This window comes from Poromitra crassiceps (genome assembly GCF_964638095.1).
Source record: "Poromitra crassiceps genome assembly, chromosome: 22".
In the NCBI taxonomy this organism is placed as follows: Eukaryota; Metazoa; Chordata; class Actinopteri; order Beryciformes; family Melamphaidae; genus Poromitra; species Poromitra crassiceps.
Genome location: NC_139647.1, coordinates 12,814,639 through 12,826,499, shown reverse-complemented (window position 1 = coordinate 12,826,499; position 11,861 = coordinate 12,814,639).

The window sequence follows — 11,861 nt, the reverse complement described above, 5'->3', positions numbered from 1 at the left end:
ACACGCGCACGCACACACACACAAACACACACACACACACACACACCGATACCTATTCACCTGTTGTGTTGGTGACATGCTTGTTCTGTTTTTTCACTTCCTCTACAAGGTGCTGTGTGTCAAGGCCAGTTTCCTAATGTAAGCAAAAAAACAAAACAGAAAAAAAGAAGTTCAAATTCATGCCCTCAAAATAGTAATGCTACAACAATAACTTACTTAGATGTAAGGCTTGACAGTCAACTAGAACTGATCAGACTGATATCAGAGAAAACGTAATGGCAAAAACACACAGATCATTACTTTTCAAGGCAATAACAGACTTTTAGTATAGTCAGATGTACTGTCCCTATTAGTATGTATTAATCAACACTGCCCACTTTCCTAAATACTAGACATATTCTAAATATTGTTACAATATCGTAAAAAGAAGAAGAAAGAAAACAAGTGACGTTACTGTAAAACATGTACAGCTAAGCTGAGAATTAACTGTGAGAAGATGTTAGGAGGTGACTGTGAGAGCGTTTTAACCACACAAAGTCCACAAAGTCAATCCTGCATGTAGGCTACTGCAAACAAGCTGCTAGCTCCAAGCTGTACGTACAGTGTGTCCATCTGCACAGATTCTGCAGGCTCTTTATGAGAGGAGCTAGTGAATTAAACCAATGTAAATTCATGACTGCTTATGCTTTGCTAATATATTTATTGTTAAAAAGCTTTTGCTCTATTTAAAATTGTTATGGGCTATTATGCTCTCACACACACACACACACACACACACACACACACACACACACACACACACACACACACACACACACACACACACACACACACACACACACACACACACACACACACACACACACACACACACACACACACACACACACACACACACACACACACACACACACAGTGTTGGGCAAGTTACTTTCCAAATATATATATACTACATATTACTACTTACTTTCATTTGAAAGTAACAAGTTACTTTACAATATTACTGTCTGTGTAGAGTAACTTGTTACTTATTACACTACTTTTGCATTACATTCACTTCTCTGGCAGTGCATTCCATGCTACCATTGCTCGATACAACACTGTCCTTTGCATTGACTCTTTTTTTTAGCTTTAGGCAGTTGATAGCAACCCCTGGTGGCATGTCTCGTCTTATATTCATGTGTATCTGAGCTTAATCTTAGTTGAGTATATAAACAGGTAGGGTATTTTGACACTGATATTTCTTAAAAAGACAAGGAGTGATACTGTCAGCCTGTCCTTGACTTTCATCCAGGACAGCTTGACATGCATCTCATTTACATCTGACCTTGATGTACATTGAAGGGCAAGCCGAGCTGCTCCGTTTTGAGCCAGCTGCAGTTTTCCCAGGTCCCTCTGGTTTGCACTTGACCAGATAATAGAGCAGTAGTCTAGATGGGATAAGACTAGAGTCTCAATGACTAGTTTGATCAATTGTGATGGAAGGATCACTGAGCATCTCCTAATTACTGATATATTCCTCCCCATCTTTGCAACCACAGTATCTATATGCTTCGTCCATGACAAATTCCTATCCAAGATTACGCCCAAAAGCTTTGTTTCTTCAACCTGCTCTATGTTTATCTTGTTCAATCAGCATCAGATTTAATTTCGGTTTATTCCTCAGTGAATGATTCGTTCCAAATACAATACTTTTTGTTTTTTGTATGTTTAAGACTAATTTGTTATTCGTCACCCATTCAATTACTGCTGTCAATTCTTTGTTTAAAATTTCACTGATCTCTCCTACTGTGGGCGCATGTACATAAATTGTGGTATCATCCGAATACATGGACATGTTTGCTTTTTTCAGTACCCAGGGAAAGTCATTTGTAAAAATGGTGAAGAGTAAAGGACCTAATGAACTTCCTTGTGGAATTCCAGCTTCAACCCGTCTAACCTCTGAGGAGCTGCTGTTAAAAAATACTATTTGAGTTCTATTAAAGGAACACTCCGCCCATTTTCAACCAGCTTTGTATCATTAGAACATCAGTAGTATATCAGAAAACTGTAAACAGTTTTGAAGTCTGTCATTTAATTTGACAGTTATTGAGTGTTAAAGTGTGGACCAGTGACATCACTGGTCCACACTAACTCAAATTAATAACTCATTAACTCAAAAATCAACTCAATAACTGACAAACTAGATGAATGATGAATAGTTTGACAGTTATTGAGAGTTGATTTGAGTTAATGAGTTATTAATTTGAGTTAGTGTGGACCAGTGATGTCACTGGTCCACACTTTAACACTCAATAACTGTCAAATTAAATGAACGACTTCAAAACAGTTTACAGTTTTCTGATATACTCCTGATGTTCTAATGATACAAAGCTGGTTGAAAATGGGCGGAGTGTTCCTTTAAGTAGATAACTTACTAACTACTTTTGAGTTAGTTAGATAACTACTTTTGTCACAGTCTGGCACCATTCTCCACCTGTTCCAACAGATGCCCACAGAATTCTCTCTCTTCTCCTCCACATCTGCCCTGCTCTCACATCGTCCCTCACCAGCTGTCCCTTGTTTAGTTCAATTGCTACTCCAGTATTTACAGTACGTTTCTTTGCTTGTGTGTTTGTTTGTGTCTCTTGACCTGATGTTCTGGTTGCCTGCCCGCTGTGTGCATTTGTATCCACCTGATCTGCACTTCCCTAACATGTTTACATGAGTATCCCGGTTATGAGGCTTATCCTGGTTTTGAATTTGGATCATATTCGGGATATGATGTTTACATGCGCAAACGCAAAAACGGGACACTTCAAAACCCCGGTCATAACCTGGATTCTGAAGTTCATGTAAACACAGTCATTCTTGACTGCTTTTAATTACTTTGGCCCAGGCTTAATCAGATAAACTGTCAAAAGGTCATATCTCTATCTCTCTATATAGTTAAAGATTCTTCTTCACAAAAACAAACTTAACAATAATGTTAAATGACGTAACTCCACAATTACATCAAATGTTTACTCAAATCGTATTTAAAAAAAATGTTTATCCAAACAGGTTCATTTCGTCTATCTATTATTAACTATTAAGTTTTCTTATGGAAAGACTGTGTGTTTTTTGTCATACCTGACAGTTTTGACTGCTGCTTCCTGCAGTCTTCCTCAGAGACGTCACGTGATGTTGTTTCACTATTCACAAAAACACCTATAGACATCACATTAAATATAGTACAGAACCGGCTCCGAGCAGACAGGACACTACGCAAACGCACAAATCTAACAGTGGAAGACATAGCCAACCTATTAACTTTTGTAGCCAAATCCACGTATTTCCAGTTCAAAGGGACGACCTACAGGCAGAAGGAGGGTTTTGCTATGGGTGATCCATTGTCAGCCATCATGAGTGGATTCTTCATGGAAGATCTGGAAGAGAAGGCCATTGCAACTGCCCCCGGCCAATGCAGATTGTCTCTCTGGAAGAGATACGTGGACGACATTTTAGAAAAAATAAAAACGGGACACACACAGGAACTCACGGACCATCTCAACTCTATTGACACCACGGGCAACATCAAATGTACACACGAAGAAGAGACAGACAGAGCCATAGCCTTTCTGGACATGAAAATTCAACACACACAAGAGGGAAACATACAAATAAAGATATACAGGAAACCAACACACACAGACCAATACCTACTATGGACATCAGAGCACCCCACAGCACACAAATGATCAGTAGTCAGAACCGCTGTACGACCGCACCACCGCCATCACAGACCCAGAAGATAGACAGGAGGAAGAGAAACACATAAAACACGCACTCACCCAGTGTCACTACTCAGGTTGGGCCATAAGAAAGGGAAAGGAAGCCGCCCAGAAGAACATAAACAAAGGGGAAACAAAGAGGAAAAACACAACCAAGCCAGAAAGCCTGGGCATGGTCACCCTTCCCTACATCAGGGGGCTCACAGAGCGAGTACAGAGGGCGATGAGAAAACACTGCATAATGAGCACACCGGTGAAGCCGCACACCAAGCTACGCCAGATACTGGTGCACCCCAAGGACCGCATTGAACCCACCAAGAAGTGTGACGTAATATACGAGATCCCATGCCTATCATGCAATAAGACTTACATCGGAGAAACGGGCAGAGCCTTTGGCACACGCAAGAAATAACACCAGAAAGAGTGTGAAAAGGAAACAACTCTCTCTCTCTCTCTCTCTCTCTCTCTCCCTCTCTCTCTCTGCTTTTTTAACCCATATAATAACAAGCAACTTGGGATGTAGAAATATGTTTCCATGTTTCCATGGCATTAATCTGTGCTTATCCACATCATGCCTTGGGATTCGGGTACATCTCCTAATAGCGATAGTAAGAGCAAGAGAGAGTGAGTTTGTTTTGACAGCTGAGAAAAAGTGAGACTCACAGCCCTTTACTCAATGCACAATGCACACACACACACACACACACACACACACACACACACACACACACACACACACACACACACACACACACACACACAATGTTCTTAAGATTAAACAAACAAACAAAGAAATGGATGAATGAATGAACCAAATGAACCAATCAAATCAATCAATGAATGTCTGCTCCCCTGGCCACAGGACACAGTGTGTAGAGTGTTTATATAGCGAGTTTTTTTTTAAATTAACATGGTCATTCTTTGTTTTAGATTTCATTTATTTATAGAGGAATTTTCCTTGCATGTAAAAGCACTGAGTCAGATTCCTGTTTGGTAACCTATAGGCGGTTTTCACCAGAGCGCAACCCCACAGCACTTCCTTTTTCTCAGCATTCGGCAAACTGCAGAAATATTCACTCGACATCATTACTTTTGTTTTCGCCGCTCAGCTGTATAGACGGTTTTCACGGAATAGTCAGTCCTGCACTTGAATGTTTTTTTTTCTTTTATGTCCATAGCAAACACTGCAACAGGAAGTGAGCGGGGGTTCAGTTTAGAATGTTTTTGTTGTCAAGTTAAAACCGTCTATTGCTAAGTGTGTGAGTTTCCACAATTCTGTAGGGATTTCTCATCTGACTGGATTGCACCCGAATACAGCACCACACTAAAGTCTCCACTAGAGGGCAGCATACAATCACTTACACTAGCCAACGGATGTCCCCAACATTGGCCAATAACAGGCAGGGAACTGCCAAAACAAAGCAATGACTACAAGGGATAAAACTAATGGATACAAAGTGTGTATTGGAAGCAGGTGCTTCTACACAGGTACGGTTCGATAATTGAGCAAAAAAAACATCCCATCGTGCTGAGGATAATATGTTATTGAAATGCTGGGCAGATCCAGTCGCCCATTATTTTTGTCTACTCAAAAAGGAGACCTCTGTTTTTGAGAGAGGGATGACATTTTTTTTGGGCATGTTTGTTTGGCAGGAGGAGCTTCAGTGGCTGAAAACAACATGCTCATGTTTCATGATGATCAGTGGCTAAGTTGAAGTTGGTAATGGAAGTCTTAGGTAAAGACATCATCCAAAACCTTAAAGCAGGCAAACAACTCTGAGTCAGTTGACTGAACATCTCAGTCTAACAGCAGGTGGTCTGATGAAAACCAGCTTCTCAAGAACTTTGCAGCGACATTGCAGAGCCTAAAGCAGGGGTGGGCAATTGCTTTCCCCAGAGGGCCATACTAACTTACATCAAGTAAGCGAAGGGCCACACGTTGGAGATTATACCTGCCAACACTCCTGATTTTCGCGGGTGTCTCCCTATTTTTAACCCTCTCTCCAGTTGTGATTGGTAATTTCTCGTTAATCTCCTGATATAATAGTGATACAAATCCAATGGCTGTAGCAGATGAGATTTATTAACATAATAATTCTGCCTTTTATTGAGTTTTTCGCGGTTGTTTTGTTTTTCTTTGAGGACCTTGGGGGCCGGATTGAGATGGTCCAGGTGCCAGGTCCGGCCCTGGGGCCGCATTTTGCCCATGTGTTCCATTATTACACCTAAAATGCACTTTCATGAGCAAAGAGGTACAAGGAGCACAGGCAGTACTAGTCGATTGAGCGATTGAAAAACGTCATACGATCATGTGACTCATCCTTAACCCGGTTCTCAACAAGCAGATGAGGGCTTTTGCAGCAAATTCATCCTCTGCATTTGGCCCATGCTCTACTAGGAACCTTCCTAGAACTAGGAGCAGTGGGCAGCCACAGTGCAGCGCCCGGGGAACCAACTCCAGTTCTTTTGCCAGTACCTTGGTCAGGGGCACTGACAGGAGTCTTAACCCTAACAGTATTTGATGGTGGGAGGAAACTGGAGCACCCAGAGAGCACGGGGAGAACATGCAAACTCCACACAGAAAGGACCTGGGACACACCGGGGTTCGAACCCGGGACCTTCTTGCTGTGAGGCAATAGCGCTAACCACTGAGCTACCGTGCCGTCCAAAGGGTGTTGGAGGCTCTCCTAAGGCGTGAGGTACATTTTTCCTGGCATGGTTCAGGCCCACGTAGAAGCGAAGGTAAACGCCAACGAATACAAAGCCCTTCTGAGTGATGGTGATCATCTTTAGAGCGTTGATGATGAACATTCAAACCAACACAAAGCATGTTGCCACGGCTGTCCCATCCACCAGATCTCAGCCTGGACGGAGCGCTCCGGGGAGAATCTGGGGCAGCACCTGAGAGCAGTTTCCACTCCCATCATCAGAAACCAAAAGCAAACCATGGCATTTCTTGTGGAATTTCTCCTCGCCAATTAACTTCCCAGACACTTGCAGAGTCAACGCCAAGGCGCAATGAAGCCGTCCTGGCAGCCCGGCGCCCCCATCAAGACACTTTTTTGTTGGTGTTTCGTTTATTTTGGCTTCTTTGTGTTTGCCCTGCCGCCCATCTTCAGTTTCTTCAATTATGGCTCCAAAACAAGGAGACAGAGTTTATTCACTTGTCTCACCGCTCTATTTCCAGCCTGCTTTTGCCTCCCTCCAATAACACGAGTAGTAGTTATGTTTCTGCTTTGACCCCTTTCTCTCCAAGACGAGGTCGACCTTTTTCGTAACGGTCACTCAACAAAAAAAGTTCACTTTCTGACATCTGAAGCTGCCTGTGAAGAGCAGGGCGATGCGTAACCCGTCTTCCAATTACAAGCACAATTTCCTGCGTAAAAAAAAGATCACTAATTTCTTCTAACTCTGCTATTAGCTAGCAGAAGCATGACCGGGCCGTTACCTTTCGTTTGAGCTCCCTTGAAACCACTATCTATTAGGTGGCTCAAATCAAATCCCTGCAGCCTGAGTTTAATAAGAGCATATTTGCTCCTATATTTTAACCTTGTTATCCAATATCCTGTCTTAGTCCTCAGTGTACTTTCAGCACACGGAGTGACCCTGCTCGAGAGCTAGTGCCGCTTTAGAGCACAGATCTGAGGTCCTGCCTCTCGGAGCACGAGTTCACTCCAGCTTTGTGGACTGGCAGCTTTTTGCTGTACTGTAGAAAGTTGTCTTAAGAAAAGAAAAAGGGGGTAAAATAAATCAATAAATATATATATATATACCGGTATATATATATACTGTATATACGTATACTGTATATATGAAAATGATGAACAATGTTTCTCCATCTTGCCTGGACCAAAAGCTCCCTGTTCATTCACAGAACTTCCTGGTCCAAATGATGTCATAATGATGTAATTTGGAGCAGTTTGCCCCTGGTATCACTATTCTCTCACTATCATTATCACTGTCTATCACTATCGTTATTGCTCTCTCTACCCCACATTTGCAGTACTTCCTGCACCTCTCTCTGGCTCATTTCTCTGGATGTTAATTAATCTCACCTTGGTAGAAACCACTTTTTCCGAGTTTTCTGCAGTTTGATGGGTATAAATAAACGTTATTACTATTACAGCGTCATGAGAAACTCCTCATTGGCTGACGGATATATGATTGATTGATATCAGAAAATTGATTTAACCGAAATTTAATTACGCACACTTTTCGGAGCGGCAGTTCATTAAAGTAAAGTCAACATAACGGTGCTGTTGGGTTTTCCGGAATTAAGAAATACAGCCTGGGTGATGGTCACGCATTTCTAAAACGTATGCCATACACTTTTTTAAAGGGTTTCACGACCTCTTACAATTTCCCTCAGTGCAAAAGGAGCGCATGTGTAATCCTGTGAAAATGACCAAAACGGAAGTTAGCCATGCACCAAGCACTCCAAGTCCAGACGGGACAAAAGACGGGAAGGAGCGGACAGTACTGTACATCTCATATTGCAGACATAATGGTCATGTTACCGGCTCATTTACTGTACTTCCCCCATCTCAGGAAAGCTCTACCTGCTCTATCTGCACTCGCTGCGAGGCTGTTTGGGAGACTTTTAAAGTGGACGGGGGACGAGAAAACAAAGCACACTCCGAGGACATGGAGAGTGCAATCTTGAAATGGAAAACTGAAATGGGAAGGGGTCGCCCAGCTGAAATGTTATTTGGATGATAGCCCGCATAAGAAAAGGAACTGTGTTTGGTTTCTCATTGAGAGTCACCAGCAGGGCTCATTGTGATAAGAAAATAAGTCTAATGTTACCTGATCTGGTATAATGTGGACCAATTACCACTCCATTGCACTTCATTACAGGACTGTAATAGGGCCGGGGGGTCAGCGCTTGAGATGGAGTGGCAAGAGGAAAATTGAGTCGTCGTTGATAATATGATAAAAACTGTGACACTGAGAGGGCCCCTCCGACAAATTATTGAAATTTACAGTTGATAGGGGAAACACTATAACCTCATTTGGTAAGCAGCTGGCAAGCACTTGTGCAAAGCAGGTACTCACTTATGGAAAGAAGGGAATCTAAAACTATCAGAGAATAGTTTTAGACTCCTGCTACACCAGGTGTGCATGTATTCTGTTTTTTTTTTACCAATATCCACAGTCAAATCAGGCCACTCCTCTATTGGATGGCATTTTACTCCATAACAGGTGTATTATGTACTATGGAGGCATTATGTGAACTAGCATAACCCACCCATAGGTTGTAACAATATTGTGTTGGCATAAGAATCTGCCAGGACCACCAAATCTGACTGCTATTTGTTTTCATTGCTACTGTCTCTTGAGAGTGGAACAGAGAGTGCAAAGGTTAACAAAATATCAAAATTCACAGGTTCTGTAAAGCAGAGCATTATAATATTCCTCTACGTGTTGTATATTCTGCTGGAATGGTATGGCAAACCTTTTGTTTGCCTCAGTTAAAGTGCCTCCATTTGAGGCCCCTTGAATAAATAAATCAAATAAACCACCGTCAGACATACATTTTCAATCCATCAAGGTAATCAGATTCTGTTTACCTGAATGGGAACTATTCTAAAATGTTATTAAAAAACTTAAATGGAGTTTAGGTGTGGAATAACTAGGCAAAGGAAATGATGAGCAAACAACAGGATAAGATTCCAATTACTATTAAACAAGCATTGCATTGACTAGTAAAGAGGAGAATAGCTCTGACATTTTTCCACAGCGGGAGCTCCCATCTGAGCACGGCAGATTCCATTCTTAGGCTTTTAGACATGAGGTTGAGGTAGTCATTGGCAAAGCTCTCATTCTTAAGCTGTTGCTTAAGAGTGCTTTTTCAATTACTTGCCCAATGGTCAAGATCTAAACGTGTGGTTCTATTGGCTACTGACTAATTGCATGTTAATTGTTATTTTTAAACAATGTAAGTATTAGTATGGTAGCTCTGATGGATGGAAGGGGGAATAGCCATAGTATGAAGGTATAACTATTAATGTATCATTATATTCTAAAAGCACAATCACACTTGCTCACAATTGTTAACTATGAAGCAATTATGTTCAAACGTGTCTTTTTCTACTCACTATAATTTCACTGGAGCGTTCACAATTATGTCCCAATATTAAAAATTCAACAAGGCCATGGAAGTCATTACCTTGTCCTGTAGGAAATATAATCTATGAACCATTTAAAAGACCAGTTAAGTTAATCTCACATGATCTAAATAGGCAATATATTGAATGCATGCTTCATTGATCAAAACTGTTGTGGAACAACTTATCGAACATCCATCTTTAACCACTATTTAAAGATCATTTTGCCTCCATCTACAGTCTCTACTCAGCTGAAATCACTTTCGACGTGATAAGACGGAGTCAATTTGGATGTCAGCGTTGGCTACAGTAATCACACTGGCCAATAGATAAACTGTGACTTTATTTATTTATATTGTGCCCCTGTGCGCGTCTATCTTGAAGATAATAGTTTCATTTTTCGAGAGAAAGTTTGCCAGCTATCCTCATTGTGGAGTAAATGTGACAGATTTCTGCTTCATTAGGATTCATCGTGCTGACAGAGATCGATTCATGAGATGAATCAACAATAGCCAACGCAATGTGCAGGATTCCATGAATCTCTTTAGTTGCCTTGTGCTGGCTTAAACGCATGTTTTACAGCGTGAGATTTGCCGATCACAGGTGACTGCAAATGAATACAGACTGTACTGTATATACACTCTAAAAAGTGAGAGTTCAAAAAAGGTTCATCCAGCAGAGGGCCTTGTGAATTTTTTTTTTTGCTCCATTCACTGGATTCTTTCAGTAACATTTTGACCCTTTCATTTCCAAGAAGCAACTGAATTGCTGCATGTGTTTTGAATGGCATATTTAATAATAATTAAGGGCTCTACAGGTACTTCAGAGTTTTTTTTTAACAATCATAGGGTGCCTCAAGTGTACAAAAGATGCCTGTAAAACTCCAAACTCCTTTAAAGAACACTTATAATGCTTATAATGTATTTAAAACTGCTGGTGGATGACAGGAATTGAATAAATGTACCCACATGCTTTTTTTGATGTTATTTGTTTTCACTGTGTTGGACATATTTATGACTCACTAGCTTCTTAAAGGGAGCTATCTTTGTTTAACAGAACGTATTTCCTACGACAGCGGGTGAACATATACATTACTGTAAAAACATTCCTGTGTAAATGGTTTATGAATAAGCCTAAGCAAGACATTGCTGTTAGAGTAAGTGCCATAGCACTTACTATTACTATTGATCTAATGATTCGACAGGACTTACACACACTCATTTGATTCAGATGTAAACATTTTTTGTAATTATTCTTTATTTTCGTGTGTTTTATATTTAAACTGTATGTAAGGGTACATGCCATGTAGTTTTCAGTAATGACTGTTACTCAGAGTTCAGATTGCTAGCAGCCAAATATCACTGTGCGACTGGGCTAGCTGTGGTGTTGCAGCAACAAAGTGTGTAACTAGTTGTTGATGTCACCAAAAAAGTCCCCCACAAAGCCGAGGTGTGACTGCTCCAAACATGAATGGACATCAGGGGCTCTATTCTCCCACAGGCCATCGGCGCTATTACGGGCCTTAACCGCAAAAAAACGTGCCTTGCGCCTGTTTCGGCAAGATAGCAATAGGCTTTAGGCTGCCAAATGCGCTTTAGGCCGAATGGGCGTGGCGCAGTCCCAAAGTGGGCGTGTCGGCGCTAAATACCAGCCTAGTCATATCTTGGGAGCTGGCCTACATTTAGCGCTTTGCGCTTTTCAAAAGCAGGCCTATTCTTTGCCTTCACTGCTTCTTCTCTGTCACCCTTCTCTCTCTCTCTCTCTGAGTTCCCAGCATGCATTGTGTTTCTTCATTTCGCTACTAAATAGCCACCAAATGAGCCAAAATAGATATAAAAGGTAGTTCTAAATTAATGTGTAATGGTAACACAGCCTGCCATTGTCAACATTTCAATATTGGACCAAATAAAACCTCGAAATGAAAACACCACCCTATGTGAAACATATATGTCCTCCTGGGCATATATATACCCCTTGTCGAGTTAACGTGATTTAGAGAAGT